Raw genomic sequence first — 26,633 nt, 5'->3', positions numbered from 1 at the left:
GGGGTCAAATCAAAGCTGTAGCCATCGGCCTATGCCACGGCCACAGCAACACAGGATCTGAGCCGCGTCTGTGACCTACACCACCAATGCCAGACCCCTAACCCACTGAGCAAGGCCAGGGATCAAACCCACAACTTCATGGTTCCTAGTTGGATTCATTTCCGCTGCGCCATGGCGGGAACTCCGATATATATCCAGTCTCTTGAGATAGAACATGATGGAAGATAATATGAGAAAAAGAATGTATATATGTATATGTGTGTGTGTGACTGGGTCACTATGCTGTACAGCAGAAATTGACACAACACTGTAAATCAGCTATACTCTAATTTTAAAAAGAAGAAGAGGCTCCTTTAAGTTTCCTTAAGAGGGAGCCATTCTCTGATGACTCATCCTATAAAGATTCAAAGGTCTGAACAACAAAGGTGCAGCTCACTTTGAATCTGGCCACTGCTTGTTTTTCTCAAACCATGCTCAGCTTTCCTGCTGTAGCCACCATATTCTCTATCTCAGCTGTGGCATCTCTTTCCCACTGGGAATGGATTCTTGGGGGAGCCAAGGGTCCTGGGATGAGAAAAGGTCATTCATTTACTGTTACACAGCCTTTGTACAGATGATGCTCTGCAAATGCTTTGCTACTCTTGTTCCCTTGCTCTTCTTTAGCTTCTATCTGTCTCCCTCTGAGAACTCTCCCACCACTCTTTAGTATCAGCCTGGGAAAGTAGACTAGTCCCTGGGGCTTTGTTGCTAGACATCCATACGTGGATGCAAGTTCCTTCTCCATCTTCCCTCCATCCACAGCACTCCACTAGTTACATGACCTCGGGCAATGTCCTCAGCCTTCTGAAATTTTCCCATCTCTAAAATGGGTACATGGTAATGCCCATTTTTGCTGTTTTTACTTATCAGCTCAAATGCCTACGTGAAGGTATAATCGTCCCAGCCACAGGGAACCTCTCCCACTTCTTGTTTTCTAATAGACTCCACTGGGTGTGTGCCTCCTCATCCTCACTAAACTGAGCATACTTGAGGTGGCCTTCATTCATCATATTCATATTCATTCATCATGGTCACCTTCGAGTGCCCAGCAATATCTAGCAGAGCAAGTGCCTTGCATGCTGGAACTTCCTGAAGGAGAGGTAGCCCATCTGTCTTTCTCACTGATTCTGTGCTTCAGCCTAGGGCTAACAAACACCACACACACAAGAACTGTTTGTTGGATGAAGAACAGGCATGCAAGTAATCGCTTAATTAATACGGTTTGCCAAAAATGATGAGTGAATCAAGGATGGCCAGTTGAAAGTCCTTAAAAGTTCTCGTTTACCATTGCATGCCGGATGATCAGTATGATTATGTTCAGTTAATGATTAGTGAGAGAATTAGTCAATACACCAATCGATTAATCCAGTGGCCTAGTGTCTCCTATTTCTCCATGGAAGGCAATAGGCACCCCAGAAATACCATTGGAAAGTTTGAGTCACCTTCTGCTGTTAGAACCAAAGGAACGTAGACCACACCAAAACTGATGAATTTTTCCTAAATCAGTGATTCCCAACCAGGGCGATTTTGCCCCCCGAGAGGATATGTGGCAGTGTCTGGAAATATTCTTGGTTATTATACTGGGAAATTGTTACTGGCACCTAGTGGATAGAGCTTAGGGACTGCTAGTCATCCTACAAAGCATAGGACAATCCCCACGACAGGATATTATGGTGTCTCAAATGTCAGTAATGCAACAGTTGAGAAGCCCCGTTGTCAATGATCAGCTATGGAGAGATTTTTTTTTTCCACAGCAACATATTAAAATGTGGCTCAAAATTACTGAGACTTTATAATGCCTGCCTCATTCACAGGATCATAAAAAGTCAGGGTAGAAAGGAACACTAGAGGTGATCAGGTCCAAACGCTTTGCAGTGGAGATCTTGCAAGTCCAGAAAAGGAAGAGGATGCTCCGAGGCGCACAGCTGGGAAATGGCCAACACAGGACAAGAAGCCAGGCTCCCACGGCCCGGGCTGTTCTCCAGCCCCTCCCTCTCTGTTTCCAATGTGTCAGCAATTGAGCCCCCTTTACGTCTCCCCTGCAGGTTCCGCCCCAGCCCAGATGCTGCAGCCCATTCAACCCCCAGGTTAGAGCACTGTTTCTCCAACTGCCATCATTCACATCCTACATTGATAACTTTTGCCACATCTGTGAAGCACCAGTACACTCATTATATAATAACTTCATTTATTACTTTTTTCTTTTAAAAAATCTTAATAAGGAAATTTTTGTGTGTGTGTGTCTTTTTAGGGACATGCCTGCAGCATATGGAGGTTCCCAGGAGGCTAGGGATTGAATCCAAACTACAGCTGCCAGCCTATGCCACAGCCACAGCAGCACCAGATCTGAGCGGTGTCTGTGACCTACACCACAGCTCACGGCAACACTGGAACCTTAACCCACTGAGGGAGGCCAGGGATTGAACACAAGTCCTCATGGATACTAGTCGGGCTCTTTAACCCCTGAGCCACGACGGGAACTCCATTAATAAGGAAATCTTTTATCAGCAGTGATATCGTTTGCCATAATTAAAGGGATGTAAAAATTGGCATGATGCAAAGAAAAATGTTGTCCAGTGCTAGGTGGATACGGTTGCACCTTTAAGTCTCTGAGCCTGAGCCTCCTTTTTAAAAAGGGAGATTTGCAAGCGTAGGAGGTGTTAAGCACATGTTGGCAGAAAACTGAGACGTTCTCCTGAGTGTAATAAGAGGTATTGGAAAAGAATTGAAAAAGGAATGCATTTCTCATCATTTGCTTCCATATTACTTATGACTATGCTCATACACCCCTTAGCATCATCTTGTATTCCCTGGGTGATATATTTATTTTTGGAACTACTGGATTCGAAGAATAGGAGGGACCAAAATTATTTCTGCCTTCTTTGATGTAAGTTTCTTCTTTTGTCTCCCAGAGGGAAAGAAGGCAGGCAGCCGGAGTGCTGCTGTGCTTCTGCTTCAAGTGCAATGAACTAGGAAAATGAAACAGTGACTCAGTGAGGAATCAGTCACTGCCTTGCAAACTTTCACAGGATACATTTTAGATGAGAGAAGAGGATAGCGGGAGAAGTCTAAGATGACCCCGTGACCCCCACCTTTGTATAATCCCCTGCCCTTGGACCCTGTGTTGAAACTGTGAATATGATCACATCCCATATCATACCTGTGATTGTTCTTCTGTTGCCAGAGGAAGATGACACTGGGTGGGTCCGAGCTAGTCGTGTGATGCTTGAAAATAAGAGTGTTCTTCAGGGTGTTGCAGGCAGGGGAGATGGGCTGCAGCTGGCCTGGAAGAAAACAAACATTCATGGGGTGGGGGCTGACGCAAAGCTGAGAGCAGCGCCCAGCTGACAACGATCAGGACAATGGGACCGGAGCCTATATCAGCCAAGAAACAAATTCAGCCAACCACCAGTGGGCTTCCAAGAGGACCCCAAGGCCGGACTTCTACAGAAACTGTGAAATCGTCACTCTGTGTTGTTTTAAGCGGCTAAGTTCCTGGGACTCTCCTGCATAGCAAGGGAAAACTAACATAAAGGGACACAGAAATGAATACAGTGAACGCTGGCACCCGGGAACTTATATTCTAGGCCTGGAGAGAAGATACCCAGAAAACCAATTTAAATATTAATCAGGGTATATAAGTTTATGTCTGAGAAAGACAAGCAAAGTGAAGAAAGAAATGCGGCAGAGGAAAACCAGAGAAAGAGTCATGCCGGAGGTGACATTTGCACAGGCCCTAACATTCAAAGAGAATTTCAGCAACGAGAGGAGAGGTGGGCTTCTATGTCATCTGTGTCACCTGTGGCACGGACCAGATGCCGGCTTGGCCTTGCACAAAGAACCATGGAGTGTATAGGCCCTGGGTTCGGTGGTCTAGTTTCCGTCCTGGGCTCTACATCTTACCCACCGCACGACCTTGAACAAGGAAAGAAAGCTCTCAGATCCACAATGGCCCAAAGAAGCGTAATAACAGCAGTGGCTACCTCTGGTAGACAGAGTCACAAAGCCAGACATGACAGGACTGTGCTCCCTTACCTGTGCTAACTCCACACTGTATCCACCTATGTGGAGTCGAAGCTCTGCAGCTGAACGAACACCTTCTTCCAGGCTGCCTCCTTCCCGCGCAGGGCACGGGGCAGGACTGCAAATAGAAGCCCACGTACCGTGTGTCTGGATATTTACAAGCTATAAATCAAGCTAAAAGCTGTTAAGTAAGCGCCATCCTCCCACTTTGGCAACTGCACCTTCATAATGACAATATTTTTTTCAAATATATTTTTTAAAAAATTGGCTTCTGCTGCCCTGCCTCAATTTGGGACACCTTTGAAGGGCTACCCCAACTCCTGTGCTCCCCAGGGGGGCCGAGGTCTCCGTTGTAACCACATCAAGGACCAGCTTCTCCCTTTGCCCGCCTCTTGCCACGGTCCTCCTGGAACGTCTCTGGAGAAGGTGCCCCAGGAACCTTCTGTAGGTAAGTCTGTTCCCAGGGGACCCAGCCCCACACAACCCTCCTCTCACAGCTGATCAGGTGAGGATATGGACTCTCACCTGTGGAATTCCCCCACCGTGGGTTCCAATCTGGACCTATGGCTGCCGGACCCACCTCCCTAGCACAGGCTCTGCACACCTGATGGCTTCTAAGCCAAGAGCCAAGGCTTATGCAGGGAAGTTCTATAGCGGTCACCTCTTTTTCTTTTGGCTTTTCAGGGCCGCACCTGCGGCATATGGAAGCTTTCAAGCTAAGGGTCGAAGTGGAGCTGCCAGTTGCTGGTCACGGCCACAGCCACAGCAACGCAGGATCCAAACCGCATCTGCGACCCACACCACAGCTCGCCGCAACGCTGGATCCTTAACCCACTGAGCGAGGCCAGGGATGGAACCTACAACCTCCCAGACACTAGTCAGGTAGGTTCCTAACCTACTGAGCCACAACGGGAACTCAGCCCTTACCTCTTTATTAAAGCAAAGCAGGGCGTCCTCCTTTGGCAGTTTTCCAAGTGAATGCTCCCCCAGAGAGGACCAGCTCTGTGTGCTGATCACATGCAGCATTAAAAAAAAAAAGTAATTATGTGCAAAGAGAGAGTCCATGTGTCACTTGTTGGCCAGGTTTGTTTGGGACTTTATTATCATCCGTATCACTGTAGCCTATTATTCCTCTGCAGATTGGACAAGTTTCAAGGTTAATAAAAATGTTCTGGCAAATTGTTATTTTGAAAGTGATTGAAGGAAATGTCCCACTTGAAGCATATGTTTGACCTTTTGGGGGAGGGAAAGGAAGAAAATGCTCGTAGAAGCCTCACGCCATCCGAGTGCTTTTGACAGCTCTAAATTGTTTGGCAAGCGTTGAGTTGCTCTAAGCATCTCAGAGACTGGCACTTTCTTCCCAAGGCCCTTTCCCTCTGCTTGGACGTGTCACATTAGGTAACGACGATAATAATCACAAAATAATAAGAAGTTGCATTTTTTTAGTGAGAAGTTGCATCATTATTTTAGTCTCCGTGGTGTAAAAGAGAGACCTCATGTTTGGAGAAATGAAATCACTCATCCAAGGTCACAGCGTAGGTGCTGGAAGCTGGATTGAAAACCCAGGTCTGACCATCTCCACATCTCTCATAACTGCTTGTCCTCAGCCATAACCGGGGTACCATAGGCGCTGGCAGCGCCCCGCCTGCCCACCACTGTTTCCTGGCTGCTCGTAGCTGCCGGAGCCTGTGTCTGCCTGAAAACTGACTTTCCCCAGCTTTGTCGAGGTAGAATCCACACATAAAAATTGTGCATATTTAAGGTGTACAAGGTGATGGTTGGAAATACATATACCTTGTGAAGTGAGGATCACAATCAAGATAATTAACTCGTCTGTCACCTCACGTAGGTGTATTTGTGAGTGTGTGAGTGTGTGTGGTGGGGGTGAGAACACAGAATAATCTACTCCCTTTAGAGAATGTGCAATACAGTATTCTTTCTTTCTTCTTCTTCTTTTTTTTTTTTTTTTTTTGCCTTTTTGCCATTTTCTTGGGCCGCACCCACAGCATGTGGAGGTTCCCAGGCTAGGGGTCCAATCGGAGCTGTAGCTGCCGGCCTACACCACAGCCACAGAAACACGGGATCCAAGCCTCATCTGCAACCTACACCACAGCTCACGGCAACGCCGGATCGTTAACCCACTGAGCAAGGCCAGGGATCAAACCTGCAGCCTCATGGTTCCTAGTCAGATTCCTTAACCACTGCGCCACAACGGGAACTCCATCTTTCCTCTTGTCTTTTTACGGCCGCACCCGTGGCGTACGGAGGTTCCCAGGCGAGGGGTCGAATCTGAGCTGCAGCCGCCGGCCTACGCCAGAGCCACAGCAACGCCAGATCTGAGCCGAGTCTGTGACCTACAGCACAGCTCACGGCAACGCTGGATCCTTAACCCACTAAGCAAGGCCAGGGATCGAACCTGCATCCTCATGGATCTGAGGGTCATTAATGAACGAATGGGAACTCCAGTATTCTTTCTGTTTTTGACTGTGCCCATGGCATGCAGAAGTTCCTAGGCCAGGGGTGGAAATCATGCCACTGCAGTAACCAGAGCCATAGCAGTGACAATAACCCACTGAACCACAAGGGAAATCCTACAATACCGTGGCTTAACTGTAATCACCATGCTGTACGTTGCAGCCCCAGAACTTATTTTATGTCTGAAAGTCTGGGCCCTTTGACCACTGTCTCCCCATTTTCCTCTCCCCCTTCCCAAACCTGGAAACCACCATTCAGCTCTCTGCTTTCATGAGTTCAACTTTTTTAGATTCTCCTTGTAAGTGAGATTGTGCAGTATCTGTCTGTCTGGGTCTGGAATATTGCACTTAGCAAAATGTCCTCTGGGTCCTTCCAGATCTGTTGAAGGCTGCACTGCCTTGCAGAGCAGACCAGAAGCGCTAGAGAATTGCAAGCCAGAAGAAACCCTCAACTGAGTTCTTGAGGGTTGGGGTGTAACTGTCCCAGCTTCCTCACCCTTGGGTGGGATAATTCTGAGGTCGTGTGTTCCTTCTGGGGCTGAGCTCTAGCCACTTACTCTGGTAGCTGATCCAATAATACATCTTTTATTGACTGCCTTCCCTTCCCTGTGTCACTTGTCAATTGCCCTGCTTATATCCTCAGCACCTCCCAAATGAGCTACTTGGAACTACTTGCACTTAATTCATTGGTTCTTTCAGAGTCAGTTCAGAGTAATCTAAACGGGGAGAGGAATTCCCTAGCAATATCCCTGAGGGTGGGACATTTGTGATACGTTGGAACCTAAGAAGGACAGGTGCTGGACTGATTCCTGCTGTTGACCTGATGATAATATTGACTTCTGAAAATTCTGCCACCAGTTACTTTGGTCCTGACCTCCTGACCCCAGATTACCCTTTAACCACCTTCATGTTGGCAGGAAAATGCTATTTCAGGGAAAATCTTCCCCAAGGAAATATGTAACCAGTAGTTACAGATTGAAGACTTCCAGAGATGCTAAAGGGCACAATCTGACGACTCTAACCAATGCCTTAGGTGCGATTTCTCCCCTGCCCTGCAAGGCAGTGTACGGGGTGGTCTGTGGTGGTGAAGTCCAAGGACTATGCCCTCAGGTTGGAATCCCAGCCCCACTACATACAAGCTGTGTGACCTTGGGCACACATTTTAATCTCTCTGTGACTTATTATCCTCAGTAGTTAAGTCATGGTAATAGTACTGTCTACCTCATGAGATCATTGTGAATACAATGTAATACATGTAAAGAGTTTAGGAGTTCCCACTGTGGCTCAAGCGACACAGTGTCTGTGAGGCTTAAGAACCTGACACAGTGTCTGTGAGGATCCAGGTTCGATCCCTGGCCTCGCTGAGTGAGTTAAGGATCTGGTCTTGCCGCAAACTGAGGGGTAGCTCTGATCCAGTGTTGCTGTGGCTGTGGCATGATTTGACCCCTAGCCCAGGAACTCCCATATGCCATAGGTACAGCTGTAAAAAGAAAAGTTTAGATAGTGCCTGGAATATAGTAAGTGCTAGATAGATGTTATTATTATTATTATTATTAATCGTCCTCACATTGGAAAAGAGATAATGGGATGAGCACTTAATAAATGTAAGGTATTATTAATCAAAGTTTGCCCAACTCTTTTTTTTTTGTTTTGTTGTTTTTTTATTTTAACAGATATTTCATTTTTTTATTATTCAAATGAATTTATCACATCTGTAGCTGTATAATGATCATAACAATCCAATTTCACAGGATTTCCATCCCATAACCCAAGAACATCCCCCCACCCCCCCACCCCCCCAGACTGTCTCCTCTGGAGACCATAAGTTTTTCAATGTCTGTGAGTCAGCATCTGTTCTGCAAAGAAATTCAGTCTGTCCTTTTTTCAGATTCCGCATGTCAGTGAAAGTATTTGATGTTGGTGTCTCATTGTATGGCTGACTTCACTTGGCATGATAATTTCTAGGTCCATCCATATTGCTAAAAATGCCATTATTTCGTTCATTTTAATGGCTGAGTAATATTCCATTGTGTATATGTACAATATCTTCTTGATCCACTCCTCTGTTGATGGACATTTAGGTTATTTCCATGTCTTGGCTATTGCAAATAGTGCTGCAGTGAACATCAGAGTACATGTGTCTTTGCGAGTCATGGTTTTCTCTGGATACATGCCCAGGAGTGGGATTGCTGGATCAAATGGTAGTTCTATATTTAGTTTTCTGAGGCATCTCCATCCTCTTTTCCACAGTGGTTGCACCAATTTACAATCCCACCAACAGTGTAGAAGGGTTCCTTTTTCTCCACACCCTCTCCAGCACTTACTGTTTGTAGACTTTTTGACGATGGCCATTCTGGCTGGTGTAAGGTGGTACCTCATTGTGGTTTTGATTTGCATTTCTCTAATAATGAGTGATATTGAACATCTTTTCATGGCCATCCGTATGTCTTCTTTGGAGAACTGTCTGCTTAGATCTTCTGCCCATTTTTGGATGGGGTTTTTTTTGTTTTTTCTGTATGGAGCTGCAGAAGGTCTTCATAAATTTTGGAGATTAATCCCTTGTCAGTTGATTCACTTGCAAAGATTTTTTTCCCATTCTGTGGGTTGTCTTTTCATTTTGTTTAGGGTTTCCTTTGCTGTGCAGAAACTTTTAAGTTTGATTAGGTCCCATTTATTTATTTTTGTTGTCGTTTATGTCAGAGAGTGTTTGGCCTGTTTTCTTCTAAGAGTTTTATAGTGTCTGGTCTTATATCTAGGTCTTTAATCCATTTTGAGTTTATTTTTGTGTATGGTGTTAGGGAATGTTCTAATTTCATTCTTTTCCATGTGGCTGTCTGGTTTTCCCAGCACCACCTATTGATCAAGCTGTCCTTTCTCCATTGTATAGTCTTGCTTCCTTTGTCATAGATTAGTTGGCTGTAGGTTCGTGGATTGAATTCTGGGCTTTCTATCCTGTTCCACAGATCTATATGTCTGTCTTTGTGCCAGTACCATACAGTTTTGATGATTGTTGCTTTGTAGCATTTTTTATCAGGCTCATGTTTCCAGTTATAGACCACAGTGCAAATCAGTAATTTATGTACTTATTTTTAACTGAAGTAAAATTGACATACAACATTTCATTAGTTTAAAATGTACAACATGATTTGACATTTGAATATGCCAGGAAATGATCACCACAATACAGTCTAGTTACCACCACCATAAAAAGTTATAAAAATATTTTTTCTTGTGATGACAACTTTTAAGATTTACTTTCTTAGCAACCTTCAAATTTGTGATTACATAATATTGTCTGTAGTCACCATGTTGTATATTATGATCATAGGACTTATTTATTTTAAAACTGGACATTTGTACCTCTTGATTCCTGTCACCCATTTTTTCCATCCCCTAACACCTCTCCCCTCTGACGACCACCAGTTTATTCTCTGTTTTTATGGGTTTTGTTTTGTTATGTTTGTTTTGCTTTTGATTTCACATATGAGTGAACTCATACAATTTTTGTCTTTATCTGACTTACTTCACTTAGCATAATGCTTTCAAGGTCCATTCATGTGGTCACAAAGGGCACGATTTCATTCTTTTTTATGGCTGAATAATATTCCATTATATATATATATATATATAACATGTGAAATACATATGTATGTATATATATACACAATATATTCTTCATCCATTCATCCACCCATCAATAGACACTTTGGTTGTTTCCATATTTCAGCTATTGTAAATAATGCTGCAGTGAATATAGGGGTGCATACATCTTTTCAGATTAGTGTTCTTTTATTTATTTATTTATTTGGATAAGAGTCCAGAAGTGGAATTTCTATATCATGTGGTAGTTGTATTTCTAATTTTTAAAGGAACCTCCACACTATTTTCCATAGTGGCTGCACCAATTTACATTCCTGCCAGTAGTACATGAGGGCTCCCTTTTCTCCACACCCTCACCAACACTTGTTATTTCTTGTCCTTTGGATAACAGCCATGCTGACAGGTATGAGGTGATATCTCATTGTGGTTTTGATTCACACTTCCCTACTGATTAGTGATGTTGCAAATCAGTAATTTAGTGTCATCAAGATTATGAGTTTGCTATACAGTAGAAAACTGATGGAACACTGTAAGCCAGCTATAATGGAAAAAAAAATAAAAATCATTTTTTAAAAACCTAAAAAAAAAAAAGAAAAGATTATGAGTTTGCTGATGGCTCCGTGTCCCTCCTCTCTAAATTTTGTGCACCCTTGCCCACACAGTATACTTCAGTAGTATTCCAGATCTGCTGGAAAAATCAGCTAAGGGTGTCACGTTTCTCAAGTAATACTTTCATTTTTCTTATGAAGACCCTGTACTGTCTCACAAGCCAGCCCCACCATGAATGGACTCTTCTTCACCATATAATGAGAAACTCACCTAGTCTGTCCCAGGCAAAGGGAACAGCATGTGCAAAGCCCTTACCTGGAAGGCATCATGGCTGAAAAATTGGAAAAAGACCAGATGTGGTTGGAGCATAGGAGGAAGTGGAAATAATAGAACCATGTGGCCAGAGTCTGTGAAACAATATAGGCTACATCGTGGTGGTGAGTCTAGATCCCAAAGCAGCGGTTAGGTATGGGAGAGGCATAATGTGATGTGAATACACAGGGCTGGGCTCAGCGGGGCCCTGGGAAACTCCACCCCATCCCCCAACCTCTATTAGTGACCTGCTCCCCCTCCCTACTTGCCTCCATTCACTTAGAATTCCAGGCAGGAAATCAAAAACATCACCCTTGAACAGGACTCATAAACAGTTAAGTACCCTCTATCAACAGGGGATCGAAGGAAAAATAACCAATAAAAATACATAGTAAAACAACTACTGAACAAACAGAGCTGCCACGTTCAAGCCCTGCCAGGTTATTACCTCGACTCGGAGGAGGATTTTGGAGTACTCTGATTTGATGTGGCTGGCTCCCCACCAATTATCTCAAAATGTCCTTTATTCCTTCTTACTTGGTATCTTCATTTTGAAGAACTGGTGTTCTAAAGCCTTTGGTGGGGAATCCTGGAAAAAAGAGCCCCTTCTCTCCCTGACCCAGGCAAGAAAGAAGGAAATGTTTTCTGTGTATTTCTATGTCTTCCAGAAAGCCCCTTCTTTCAGGCATATAGGTTCTTCTGAACCTAGCATCCTCTTGGAAAGATAACCCTATAATGCTTGCGAGCTGAAAAGACTGTGCACTATCCTCCTCTACAAGAATCCACACAATATTTGGGGCTTGAGAGTTGAGTAAATACACAGAGACCTAGAAAGCTCTTAGGAAACCCTTAGCACAGTGACCAGGTTAACAGGTGACTATTGCCTAGGAGAGGTTTGAGGGGCAGCCACTTGGTCCAGGTGGATAGATAAGAGTCTGTAATAGCAGCCAGGCCTTATAGGGCAAATTTCAGGACAAAACACTGCATTTCTCTGGGTTTAAAGTTACTCAGGCACAAGCCACGTACGTGCTTTATAAGCCCGTGAGCAGCGTCTTTTCCGTCTCTCAGCCTTCCCTGATATGTTGCTCAAACATATGAACGTGTGTGTTTGTGTTCGTGGTGGTGAGTCCCAATTCCAAAGCAGTGGTAGATATGGGAGTGGCATAATATGATGTACCCTTCCTAGAAGTGACATCAGAGCTGACATATTTCTAGACCTCAAGGAAAAGTCTGCCCATACGTCTCCCCTAGATGTAGCATGAGCCCTCCCAAGGTGGCTAGACCTCTCCAAGTTTTTTATTTTATTTCTTCCTCTATTCTTCTGATAGTGGTGGACTGAATTTATCCCTAGGTCAGGTAGCTAGGGAAGCATAAATCCCAAAAAAGTAAGAGCACCTCTTTGGCTAATGTTTTCATTAGATTCCTTTGGGTTTCAACTGACAGAAAACCCAACTCCTACCTGCTTAAGCAAAGAGGAAATTATTAGGCAAAGCCAATTGAAAAGACTAGGGGTAAGGCCAGCTGTAGGTACAGCTTGGTTCCTCCTGTCTTTTGTTTTAATAGAAAATATTATTATTTATTATCTCCCCTTTTAACCATCAGATAGGACCAATGCCAATCATTACAAAGTATTTTTTAAACCCCTTCAGGGTTTTTTAAAAATAATTACTTTATATACAGGAAGAAATTACCAAAATGTGTAACTGACTAGTAGTGGCTTTAAAACATGTTTTGCCCCTAACACATCATATACATTTCATTGCAACCCAGTGGTCCTTTTCAATATTTTTAATGTTCTTGATGACCCACTGAATTTGTCTTTACAACTCACTAATGGGTTATGACCTATGATTTGGAAAATTCTCTCTTGCAATATTCTGCTCTAACTTTCCTGCTGAGTTGCCTGAACAGCAGGGAGGAAGGAATTGAATCATGGGGACTCATTTTCTCTCTCTTTCCACTGAGTCTTGGCTGTGTGGCTTCATCCTTGATTCCACATAGGAGCAAAATGGCACCAGTTACTCTAAAATCTATATTTTCTCTGCTTTCATGCGAGGGGCCCATGGCTCTCCCAGCACTCTTAGCAAAAACCCTATCATGTCTCACTGGCTTTGATTACCTCAAGCACCTTTCCTGAACCAGTTAGTGTGGCCAGAAGAATCTTATTTGTGGACTGGCCTAATGATGTGCTGCATCCATGACCCAGGTATGGAGTTCTAGTCAAGCACATGGGCTGAAGGTAGGGGAATATGTGGAAGGAAACTCAGAGGCAACAAAACTGAAAAAAAAAAAAAAAAAAAAAAAAGATACTCTCTACAGAGCTGGTTCTAATCATATGCGAAGCTAGCCTGTGATTGGCAAGTGATGGGGGGGGGTCACTTCCCCAAGCACGGCCTCCTCCTGACTCACCAACACCTGGAATAACTTAGGTCTGAAGCTTTTCTTTCACAATGGAAGATATATCTTAAGATACAAATGCCTCTAGGAGAGAGGAGTCAATTCAGACTAAAGTGTAAGTGGCTGATGCAAAAATTTCTCTTGATTGGGGAGGAAGGAGAAAGTTATCATAGAAGGATTCATGCAATGGAGTGGAAGAGAGGTATAGAAAAGACAGGTGCAAAGAAGAAAAATTTATTTGCCTCCATCATGATTTGGCCTAAGGTTATCCTTGTTTTCGTGAAAGAGTGAAACCATTAGGTTTTAAAGATAAAAGTCGAAAAGAAACCTCTACATTGTGCAAAGAAAGCTGCTAAGAGTAGAAGGAGGAAATGGAGAAAGTATTTACATTCTTTTTGTGAAGAGGATGAATTTTTTTTGTAAATTGTTAATTTTTGTAAATTGAAAGAGTGGTAATTTCTTTGGGAAACAGAATATGTGGTACAAAATCAGTATCACTCTTTGCAGGTTGCATCGTGAATGGTGCCCCTGGAATTGTCCGTGGTGCAGCCTGTGAAACCCCATCCAGCCGCACTGGGAAGAAGGCTTAAAGTAAGTCACTTGCAAATCTAAGTAAACTTTGGGAAGTATTCTCCAAATTGTGTTTTATGGAGTACTAATTCTTCAGAATTTTAATAGATAATGAAAAGTTCATTGAATTAAGGAGTTAAAGAGACGCCAAGTTCATGAGGACCTCTGCAGGACTTCTCAGAGTCTTTAGTATACTAATCTGTGCAGTAAATATCCAAGAGGGGAGTGTAGAAAGAGATACTATCCAAATATATTTGATAATAGAGTTACGTGCAAAATTACATTTTGAGAAAAGCTATCTCAGTGCAAAATGAGAAGCAAGCCATCTTTCTTCTTTCAAGACTTGGTCACATTCATTTGGCAAATCATTATTGAGCACCTACTCTGTGCCAGATACTGTACAAGGGGCTGGAGATAGACAGATAAGAAAAATATAGGCAAGTTCTATGCTTCTGATGCTTACGCTATAATGAAGGAAAGACATCAAACCGGTAATCACACAATCAAATATAGTTTCCCCTTGAACAACATGGATTTGAACTGCATGATTCTGCTTACACGTGGTTTTTTTTTTTTCTTTTTTTTTTTTCAGTGAATATAGTACTTGGCTTTTCATTTTACAGATCTTAACTAAATGTGGGGAAAAATTGTGTTTGATTAGCAATCACAATATGCGGAATCAGGAGAACAAGGGTTTGAATCCTGATTCTTCCCAAATTCTTTCAACTTCCTGCCCTTAGTGAGTCATTTATCAAATCCTTTTTTTTTTTTTTTTTTTTTTTTTTGAGGCAGAGATAGCATGCATGGGGGTTGGCACACCTAACCCCTGTTTTGTTCAAGAGGTGAATATATAATGTCCTATATAATGTCCATATAAACCTATTTATATGTGTGTTACTGAGCTGATGCATATATATGCATTAAATGAGCATATATATTGGGGGTTTGTGTGTGTATATATACACATAGTTATTTTTAAAAGAAACTAAATTCAGTAAATCCGATTCATTAGATAATTCTAAACTGGATCAGACTTCAAAGAGCAACATCTTCATTTTAGACTCATTCATTTTCCCAAAAAATATTTACTGAGTGCCTACCATGCGCTAGGCTCCCTTTTAGCACAAGGAAACAGTGGTGAACTAAAAAGCAACCACTGCCCTCATGGAGTTTACAGTCTAGTTGGAGGGACAGACATTCAGCAAATAATCGTGCAAAGTCATTTACATGAAATTCTTTCCATTTTTTTTTCAATAAACATACATGGAGGTAAAGGCCAAGGTTGTAAGGCCATAAATCAAAAAGATGCTGGTTGACCCTCAAAAGGCTCACCACTTAGGAGGGAACAGGGACCCACAGACAACAGTTTGCTCCTAATAATAGTAAGGACTGAATGGATGTTTCTGCAAAGTACCATGGGAGCAGGTAGAATGAGACTGCATGTAGGGGACTATTCACGGGAGACTTTATGGGAGGAAGCATGTGAACTGAGCCTTGAAAGCTGTGGAGACAACACCCCAACATAAGGTGAGTGCAAAGCCATACAACCTGATAGTGACAGACGCAGAGGGAAAACACTAGGATGCCAGAGCTTACAGCAGCTGCCCGGGGGGCCAGCAGCTAGAGCTGACTTCTCTTGGGTCCTTGAGGGGAGCTTTGGACCCTCATAGACTGAAAAACCTTCAGAGGGTGCAAATGTGGGCAGGTCCCCTCCCCGTGACAGCCATCTGAGTCTATGCACATCTGGTAAGCTGTGTGCAGAGCTGAGCAGCTCTAAGGCTCACTGGTCTTAGCCAAAGAACAATCTGGTTTCTGAGGTGTGTTTGCTAGCAACTCAGATTACACCTTCCACTCGAAGAGGGAAGCTGGGACAGATGCCAAACCCACAGTAAGCCACTCTGGCCCTTAAAATGGCACTTAGAGGGGCTGTAGAGAATATAAAGTGGATCAATCACTCAAAATAGAAGAGCAATCATAATCGTAAAATTCTCATTCAGCTCCATTCAGTCGCCAGCAACAAAGGGACTGATTGATCATTGCCAGCTCGGCTACCAGCCAGCTAAAAAAAATTAAGTGCGTTAAAGACAGAAATAGCATTGATATACAGGTAGGATATATAGACACATACAAATTTATCCAAATAGTAAATATACAGCACCCAGATTAAAAAACACAAAAAACAACAACAACAAAAAAACCCAGACTCTTACCAACCTCACAAAAGCCCTATGTTTCTAGTCACTCCCCCAAGGTTAACCATTACCTTTATTCCAATATCATAGATTAGTTTTGCCTGTTTTGTAGTCTACAGAAATGGATCATACAGTATGGACTTTTGCGTGGTGTCGTCTTTAATCATCATGCTTGTCCTGTCTGGTTGCATGTTATTCAGACTCAGTGCACAGTGTTGTGTGACTATTACCATTTATTTACATCTGTTGCTGTTGATGGGCATTTGGGTACTTTCCACTTTGTGGCTATTACAAATTGTGCTTCCATATACACTTAAGGACGTATCTTTGGCAATCACAGGTATGCATTTCTCTTGAGTCCGTGCCCAGGAGTAGAATGGCTGTGTTGTGGCATATAGGTAGATTCGGCTTTAATAGATCTTGTGAAAGAGTTTTCCAAAGTGGCTCTATTTGCTTACACCCTCACTAACAGCGTGCTGATTGTTCTATGAGTTTACAGACTCTTGGAATTTTGCGTCTTTTCCATTTTAGTCATTCTGGCTGGTGCGTAAGTGGTATTGCACTGTACTCTTCATTTTTGTATTCTGGATGACTAGTGAAATGTATCACTTTTTCATATGTTTATTGGTCAGTGAGATACCCTCTTTGGTGACTTATCTGTTCAAGTGTTTTGCTCATTTTTCTATGAGGTTGTCTTTCTTGTCCCTATTGATCTGTAGGAGTTTTTAGGAAATTGTTGATGTGAGACTTTTGTGGATCTATACAATGTTTTGAGGGTTGCCTTTTCACTCTGTGTCTTTTGATGGATGGAAGATCTCAATTTTAAATTACTCCCATTTATCAATAATTTTTCCCTTATGACTAGCCATATTTGTGTCCTATTTTAAAAAATCTTTGCCTACTCCGAGATCACAGATATTTTTTCCTGTTTTCCTCTAGAAAATTGTGTTACTTCTGATACATAGATCTACAATCCATATGAAATAAAATTTTCGTATAGTGTGTGGTAAAAATCAAAATACATTTTTTTCTACATGGATATTCGATTTACATCTAACCAATTTTAATACTGAGATAAAATCTGCAGGTTCTTAAAGAAGCCACCATGGAATAGAGAGAGAAAATTTGATTAAGATGTACTGTGAAGGCAGGGGAGGAGTCTTCATATTTATATGATCATACTTAATGCTTTGTGTAAAGGTCCTTTAAGATGAGGCTAAGTTTGCCTTTTCAATTACTATGCCATTAAGTAGGTGCCATTGAGATAGACTCAAGGTGGCATGGACGTACGTAGTCAAGGTCACCCAGTAAGATCCTTGCCAGGGAAAATGGCAACACTTTTGAAAGGAAAACATCATAATTCAGATGCCTTAAAATAAAGCTTTGCCTCAGTGTTCGCTGGTAGCTCAGTGGGTTAAGGATCTGGCATTCTCACTGCTGTGGCATGTCCCACTCCAGGCCAGGGAACTTTTGCAGGCGGCAGTTGTGGGCCAAAAGAAAGATCATTGCCGACACACAATAAAAATGTATTAGATGTGTGAGGAAGCAGGAAAATATGGCCTATAATCAAGAAGAAACCTATCATCAGGCACTAAGATAACCAAGCTGTTGGAACAAGGAAGGGCTTTAAAGCAGCCATTGTAAATATATTCAAAGACGGAAAATAAAAATATGGTCCTACTAAGTAAACAGAGAAATCCTAAGGGGAAATAGAAGCTATAAAAAGAACTAAATGGAGATTCCACGCTTGAAAAGTACACTCTGAAATGGAAAATTCACTGGATGAGCTGGACAATGAAAAAGCAGAAAAATGGTTACTGACCTTTAAACTAATAGGAATATCTAATAAGATAGTTAATAGATAATTAATAACAGGATGATAGCAATTATCTAATAAGTATACATATTTTTAAAAATGGAAAAAGTAATAGAACCACAGTGACCAAAGGGACACATTGTCATTACAGTATCAGAAAGAGAGGAGTGATTGAGAATGGCACACAAAAGATTGGTTTTTTTAAATAATGATGTAAAATCTTCCCAAATTTAATGGGAAAAAAGTTTAAGAAGGTCAACCAACCCTACGCGAGACAAATAAAATGAAACCATAATTTAGCCATATCAGCCTTGAACTCCTGAAAATGAGAAATAAAAAGTAAAAATCCTGAACCAGCTAGAGAAAAATGATATATTACATAGAGAAAAAATATCATATGATATTCTTCTTATAAAAGAACTTCTTATAAAAAAATAAAGGTAGCCAAATGACAATAGGATAATATATTTTCAGTGCTGAAAGAGAATGCTGTCAAACCAGAATTTTATATGCAGAAAAATATATCTTTAACAAATTAGGGTGAAATCAAGACACTGTCTTGAGAACTATGTCTAGATACTCATGTTGCAACAGAAGAAAGGGAGGGGGGGAAACTGTAATTGCAATGTATACATGTAAGGATAATCTGACCCCCTTGCTGTACAGTGGGAAAAAAAAAAAAAAAAGACACTGTCAGATAAAAGTTGAGACAGTCTGTTAGCCACAGAATTGCATGGACTAGTGGCAGTTCTTCAGGCTGCGTGTACATGATCCATACAGACACTTAGATCTAAGGAAGAAATGAGCCGCCCCAGAAAAGGTGAGTATGAAAGTAAATACAAAAAAAAGATGCGATTTCTTGGGAAATTAAAAGAGGGTGAGGAGAAGGAACAGAAAAGCATAATGAAGTGAAAACTATATGCAATCAAAGAAGCTTAGAATCAAACCCCAGCTCTACCACTTGTAAACCATATATGATCATGGGTAAGTTGCTTGACTACTGTGAGCCATTTCCTTCACTGTTACTGGGTTAATAACCCTTACCTCTGTATGGTTTCTAAGAAATTGGGAGCAGGGAGGAAGTGGGATGGACTGGGAGTTTGGAATTAGTAGATGCAAACTAGTACATTTAGAATGGATAGACGAGGAGGTCCTACTGTATAGCGCAAGGAACTCTATCCAGTCTCTTGGGATAGACCATGATAGAATATAAGAAAAGGAATGTGTGTGTCTATATGTATATATGTGTGACTGGGTCACTTTGGTGTACAGCAGAAATGGGCACAACATTTTTAAAAAGGGGGCGGATTGAAGAAATATCCACAAAGTTCCTTGTACAGTGTCCAGGGCTCAGTGGGCACTCAGTGTCACAACGCTGAATGTTAGGCATTACGTAAAAGAGTCAAAAATTGAAGTTCATTGCATTGATCAGGTTACCTAATCTGTGACAGTTTACTATATATTTTAAACACTGAGACAACCATGGTCCTATCTTATGCGACTGTTGCAAGAATTAAGTGAAGTAACACATTTAAGACATTATACGATTGACATATAAAAATGATCAAAATAGTTGTTTAGGAGTTCCCGTCATGGCTCAGTGGTTAACGAATCCGACTAGGAACCATGAGGTTTCTGGTTCGGTCCCTGCCCTTGCTCAGTGGGTTAAGGATCCGGCGTTGCCGGGAGCTGTGGTGTAGGTTGCAGATGCGGCTCGGATCCTCCGTTGCTGTGGCTCTGGTGTAGGCCGGTGGCTAACAGCTCCGATTGGACCCCTAGCCTGAGAACCTGCAGGAGCGACCCAAGAAATGGCAAAAAAGACAAAAAAAAAAAAAAATAGTTGTTTAAAAAATCGAAATTCAGATCGTCTTGCCTAAATCAAGGGGGCTAAAATTTTAATATTTTCCCCTTTCTTTTACATTTATCTTTCTTTTTAAAAGAAAAAATGCTCATAGTATTCCTGTTGGTTTAATTAACTTAGGTCTATAAATTGACATTAAATTTCCAAACCATTGATGACTTCGAGTATTGCAAATCCCAGTGCTACGTACTTTATTTAAAAATCTCCAGAAAATGTGCACCTCAGATGCTAAGTATGCATGACATTTTGTCAACAAATAAGCAGTGGCACATTCTATGCTATTTCCAAATTTCAGTCTTCTGCTTTTTACCTTCATAAATGTTGCAATTATTTACTTGATATCTTTAAATTAATTCCAAAAGGTCACTTAGGGCACTACTATATATAATAGTATCTCTGACCCTAAATAGAAAATATGCATTAAAAATGAAATTAAAGCAAAACAACATTGTTACAATTTAGCTACAAATTACTGATTTCTAGAGGTTTGCTCTGTCTTTGTTGAAGAGTGAGAAAGTGATAGAGTCTGAGAGAGAAACTGATCAGCAGATGTTACCTAGGTATTAAATACATACTAACTCCTGAGAAGTCTCTTTGTTGAAATCACAAGGCATGAAACGACTTAAAAAGGAATAACTTTCTCAATGTGCAATTCAGTTTTCCTCATGATCTACTCCCAGGCTTTTATTCCCCCACATATTAAAAAAAATGGAAATAATAATAATTTACCCCACAGGTTTGGGGTAAATGGTAGGCAAAATAATATATTGAAGTCTCTTAGCACAGGGCCAGGCACATAAATGGCGAGAGAATTATTAGCCATACTTTAAAATATTCGGTACACTTTTATTACCCACATTCTTCTTGCTCATGGAGAAAACACAGATGGACTTCTTTTTATTTACATCTTCCATTTGCATGTTGAAATTGAAGATGAAGTGGTCTCCTCTGAAGAGGAACTCACCATGGTCTAGAATTATAACCTACTAGCAGACTTTTTAATTTTAAGACTTCTGAAATAAATATAGAAATAAGATTCATTACTAAAAGGTATTGAAACTAGAATTCCCTGTCACATGAGTTTCTGCATCAGAAACACTTTACTCGTGTGTGTGTGTGTGTGTGTCTGTCACACACACACTACACAGAGCCCACAACCACATTGTATTAATAAACTTAATACTTGTATATTATGGAAGTTTCTTGAAGATATAAAGCCCCAGGTCTACCTCATTTTCAAAAGGCCTTATATCTGTGTGGCACTATTCATTTCTCTAGTTTAATAATGAAAACTTTGATTCTGCTGAAGTAATCCCTAGTAGCAAATTAAAGGAAACTTTTTAGTAAATAAGAACTTAGGAAAACTTAAAAAAATAGGACCATAAACTTCTAGAAATAGTGATTATTTATTCCTGGTAGAAGAATCTAAAACTCACTGCATAAATACTACATCTTTCTCTTCCACTGACATGAGCTGTTAATTAATTGTACTTTTCACTATCGAAAACAGTAAAGAACAAACAACATAAAAGAAGAACGTTGTCAAATCGTCCTCATACATCAGACATAATGTTTTTTTCACTTTCATCAGAACTTTATAATCCATCAGATATGTTAATATTTATGGAGTGCTTATAGAAGAAATCTGTTAGAATTAATAAATAATAAAGCTAATGTCTTTTTAAATTGTAAATCAAGAACCCCGTCATAAACTTTCCCATAATTTACTGCAGTAATATAAAACCAGAAAAGCAATAAGCAGACAGGATTATATTCTGTTACTCAGAATATCTAACTATCTATCTCCAAAGTGCCTTTGGCTTTTTAATTTTTTTATAATGAAAAAAAAAAAGGTTTTGGCGACCCAACTCATAGGATTCTTTTCATCAACATGCGTGAGGTCATAAGTGATTATATACACATAGCAATTCATGCTAAGAGATTTTTCTTTACCCCTGATTTGGGCCTGAGATATTATATTTGCTAATATATTATTCAGGATTATGGTCTCTATACTCCAAGCCAAGACTTATTTTCTTATTTTGTGCTATTTTATCAGTTTTTAGTATTAAAATTAGGCCACCTTCTTAATTATGGAAACTTCTATTTCTATTCTTAAGTAATGTATTGATTGAATATTCTCTGATGTCTTTATAAAACAAATTCTGCTACTGCTCAAAAAAAAACTTCTGGAAGAGGGATAGGAAAAACAATGCCTAAAACATTTGTGTTCAGCATCAAAAGATAATGGAAGTAAAAACATTAAAAGTTATTAATGCAAACCTTTTTTCTATAGTAGAGTAGTGATAAATGGATGAAAGTATTTCACTCAATACCAGTAGACCTGAACTCTGGTTAAGTTTAGCTTTTCTCTCCTTTTATTCAAAAATATAACTTCTCAAAAATATATAATTTCTCTTTCTCTAGATTATATCTTATTTTGATGATAACCATGTTCCTGAGAATAAAGAAGTTCGCTTTCTGTTCAAAATGCAACCTTTTCAAACCTGTCTTAATTATTGAACTGGACCAATTGCAGAGCTCATATGAACTAACTTACTGAAATTTGTAAGTTACATAGGTTGGAAAAGATCACAATTTAATCCAAAATATTCACTTAGTAAACATATACCACCTATAAACTGCTGAGAAAGGAAGAGTAACTTCAATGCTAGCCAGTCCTTAAGTTTTAGTTTTGTTTGGAATTTAGCCTTTAATAAGTAACTTCCTAAATTACTCTGCAAATACATTGGACCATTTTTACTGACTTGAACAAGTTTTGCTTATTTTGGTTGTTTCAAATTTTTATTAGTATTAAGTATTTGAAATGAATTTCTTATAGGCAGCATTTATTAGATGGCTTTTTAAATCCACTTCGTCGATCTCTGCCTTTTAATTGCTATGTTTAAATCATTTATATTTAAGGTAATTATTTCTATATAAGGACTTACATGTGTTCTAAATATGCTCATGAATGTCTTTTCAAGATACTAAAGTGGGACTAAGGGTTGGAAGAAATAATCTTCTGATTACTTAGATGATCATTTCAAGTTGAGTGATAAATCACTTTTTTACTGCCCACCAATAGAAGAGCTTTCCCTACCTGATAGTACACTCTTGGGTTATATTGTGAAATGCTTTAAGAAATTGCTAAATAAACCCACTACTTCATTTATCATAGGGATGTTTTTGAGTGTCTTACCCATTTGATTTAGTTGACCCCTCTATAAATGGCAAATTAAAATTTTATTTTCGGCTTCACAAGAAATTTTGTTTCTCCTAAGAAATAAGAATGGATTTTTCAGTGGATAAAAATTATTTAGAAAACAGTTAATATTTCCCTTTTCCTCTGACTTCCAGGAGGCTCAACACCAAGTTTTTAACCTTAAAATGATAAGCTTATCATTGAGTCACCTCCTACACTTATGTTTTGTGGTTTTATATTTTACTTCATATGTAATAAACACTATAATACAGTGTTGTTCTCTAAGCAGTCAAAAATCTTTCACATGTATTTATACATGTACCTTTCTAAGAGCGCTTTTTTCCTTCTTGTTCTGTTCTTCCAGCTGGAAATATTTCCCTTAACCTGGAGAATTTATCCTTTCACCATTTGAATATGGGGATTATTTCTAGATTTTGCTTCTATGAATGTTTGTTATCTCTCTTGAGACATATATTTTTTTTCTTGAATAAATACCTGGGGGTTGGAGTTCCCATCATGGCTCAGTGGTTAACGAAACTGACTAGTATCCATGAGGATGCAGGTTCAATCCCTGACCTCGGTGAGTGGGTTAAGGATCTGGCATTGCTGTGGCTGTGGCGTAGGCTGGCAGCTACAGCTCCGATTAGACCCCTAGCCTGGGAACCTCCCTATGCTGCCAATGCATCCCTATAAGACAAAAAGATACAAAAAAAAAAAAAAAACATAAAAAAAACCTGGGTGTGGAATTGCTAGATTTTATGATAAATAAGTGTATATTTAGTTATATAAGAACGTACCAAGGGGTTTTTCAGAATTGCCATTTACATTCCCACTTGCAAGGTACAAGAGTTATATGAGTGGGTCTGTTTCTATTGGATATTTTTTCTCTTGATTATGGATCACATTTTCCTGCTCCTTCTCATGTGCCATATTTTTATTATAAGACAGAGACTCGTATAAAATAAATTAGAGACTGTAAGTCCATATTACCTTTCCATTGTCAGAGAAATTGGTTGAGGCTAATCACCTTGACTCAGACAAGAATAAGATGGGTGGTGACTGGATTGTAGCTAAGTTAGTTTTAGTCTACCTCTGATTTCAATTGTCTTGAAGATAGGAAACTATTGTATAGTCATCACTGACCCCTTCCTTTACTAGAACTTTTAATTCTAGGTACTGTGAGATTGTGGGTACTTTTGCTTTCCTTTCCCAACCCCGTCCCCAGGTTCTCCTGCTGTGCCAGTACTCACCAAAAGTCCTATGGACAGAGAAAAATAATTCCTTGATCCAGTCCACTTTCAATAACTGTATTATGTTAAAATGGTTTATTCATTTTAATTTTCCTTCAGTCCTTACCCCCTAGTCTATCTATATTTCAAGTCTCTAATTTCTTTTCTATTTTATTTTATTTCTTATATTCCTTTAAGTTGCTTCAAATATTTTTTACTCCAAACAGACAGGGACTAAGTATGTAGATAAATAAAGGTTAATCTAAGGTTACTATATTACTTGTACCACAAACTGTGTTTTTAAAGGTTTTCAATCTTCTCTAAGAAACTGCAATAGAAGATAACTTTTTTCCAATCAAACTTGGTTTTTCAAGATCCTCATTGGTGTCTCAAGAGTGCTAAAGAACCAAAATACAATTTATTAGTAGAATCGACAATGGATGGGCTACTGAATTGAATTCATTTTTCTGAGCCAGTCTCTTTAATGAGAAAAATGAAGGAAATAAAGTGGGACATTTAAAAACTAATAGGAATCTTGAATATAATAACTACTGACAAAGGCAATTAAGGACCACTTTAACAAATTTTAATAGAAATAAATGAGAATGTTCAAATGACAAGTACCCAAAGGAAAGAAGGAAATATGTTAAATTTAACTATTGCATTTCTCTTAATTATTACCCCTAAATCAAAAAAAAATTTACAATTTTAAAAAAATACTATAAAGAATAATCCCTGACTTTTTCAACAAATATGAATTAATATTGCTTCTTGTGTGTTTCTAATTATGCATCCTTTTGCCACTATGTAGTCCCATAATAATGACTTCAGAATTGTATGACTATGTTTCATTGCATGGATAAATGGGGAAAAATCAGATTAGAAAGTTCTGTCAATTGATTAAGGAAATTTATAATGAGGAGAAACACTGCCTAAAACTGTGCAACCCACGTCTCTCAGAAGCCTCTTTCCACCCACTGTTTTATGCCTCTATAAAGTGTATAGAAACGTAGTCTATATAGAGACCTATGCAGCCTGATGATACTTAAAAAATTTTCAAGGATCGCATACTACAAGGGAGAAAAATACTCTAAAATGCTGTCAGATGCATTTAAGAGCAAAGAAAGTTTATCGCACATCTCCAGCTATATGCAAGTGTACACTGGCCAAGTCAAATCTTTCCCAGATTTCCATTTCAGAGCAAGGAAAACTGGGATTTTGGGATGGAGGTAGAGTGTGAAAGAAAGTGATCCTGAAACAGGTCTTTCTGAGGGTGTTCAGGTTCAGTGATCTTTTATCTGTTTGGGGTTTGAATACAGTAACAACTTCTTTCCTTTGCCAATAATTGCTTAATCCACCATCTGCCTATATTAGTAGGCAGTCCAATTTTCCTCTAAAGGCTTCTATTTGTTCTCCACAAAATCCAGGGGCTTGGAAGTGTTGGAGAGTCAGATAAGTCTCCCAGTGCTGTCCTCAATATCTTTGCCACATGGAGACAGTGTCACATTGAACACCCGTCCTGCACAATCACATACCAATCTTGCAGCCAGTTTGTGCAGGATATATCTGTGAGCAGAACACCAAGACCATAAGTGATCTGGCCTCATGGTGATTTTGTGCTGGCTTATGTTGGATTATCCTATCAGGCAGGTTCTGGTAATATTGCATCTTAAAGGAATTTGTGTCTATGAGGTTTTCTAGACTATGACTCTTTCTCCCAGGAAATTCCATGGCCCGATGTTAAGCCCCCACTTCCACCCTCACTATGAGTTCTTTGGGACGGGCAGTCTTTGCCAGGCCAAAAGGAATCCCACAGTAATTTCTCCAAGGAGTACATGATTATGTAACTACAGCCAGCCTTCAGGAAGAGACTTCTCACATCCCTCCAGATAGGGTAGTGAATCTAAGTCGCATTATAAAAAGAATCCCAAGTGCTTGTCCATGCTAGGGATGGCTCCCTGTAGAAACAATTGGGAGGAAATTTGCCTTCTGTGTTCCCACTCCTCCCAGGGCAGAATACCCATCCCAATGGGGCTTGGTTCTGTGCCGTCCTGTCTTGGCCCTCTCTCCTCACTCTACACACTCTCCCTGCTTGGTTCCACCTGATATCCCAGCTTCCATCTGTTTAAGGCCTGTGAACAAGAACTCCCAAATCTAACTCTCCAGCCGAGATCACGCTCTTCAGGTTCAGATGTATACACCTAACCCTTCCAGCTGCCCCTACCTGATGTCTCCCAGAAATCTCAAACACACCGCAAACCAACTCTTCCTGTGTTCCTTGTTAGTCCATGGTACCACGGTCCACCAGTTGCCAGAGCCAGACAGCTAGGAGCGATCCTTGATTCCTACCAGTCCCTCTCCCCACA

The 26,633-nt window shown here is 40.3% G+C and overlaps 2 long non-coding RNA genes across 3 annotated transcripts in view; one reads left to right on the top strand and one right to left on the bottom strand.

Moving 5' to 3' along the window:
* LOC110260956 overlaps positions 1 to 4,162 on the bottom strand; it is a 62,488-nt gene extending 58,326 nt beyond the window's left edge. Inside the window, exons 1-3 of one of the 2 annotated variants that reach the window (XR_002344600.1) lie at positions 4,075 to 4,162; positions 3,200 to 3,323; positions 2,441 to 3,008 (exon numbers count right to left, since the gene is read on the bottom strand). This is a non-coding gene — a long non-coding RNA (uncharacterized LOC110260956). Of the gene's footprint in view, positions 1 to 2,440; positions 3,009 to 3,199; positions 3,324 to 4,074 lie in introns of those variants that run through there. The other variant, XR_002344601.1, reaches the window with a different exon arrangement.
* Positions 4,375 to 26,633, top strand: part of LOC110260955 — a 38,607-nt gene continuing 16,348 nt past the window's right edge. The window contains exons 1-2 of the long non-coding RNA XR_002344599.1: positions 4,375 to 4,510; positions 13,902 to 13,985. This is a non-coding gene — a long non-coding RNA (uncharacterized LOC110260955). The remainder of the gene's footprint in view (positions 4,511 to 13,901; positions 13,986 to 26,633) is intronic.

The sequence above is a fragment of the Sus scrofa genome, chromosome 6 (genome assembly GCF_000003025.6).
Source record: "Sus scrofa isolate TJ Tabasco breed Duroc chromosome 6, Sscrofa11.1, whole genome shotgun sequence".
NCBI lineage: Eukaryota > Metazoa > Chordata > Mammalia > Artiodactyla > Suidae > Sus > Sus scrofa.
Note: the sequence above shows the minus strand (reverse complement) of the source record. Positions and strands in the feature narration are given on the sequence as shown.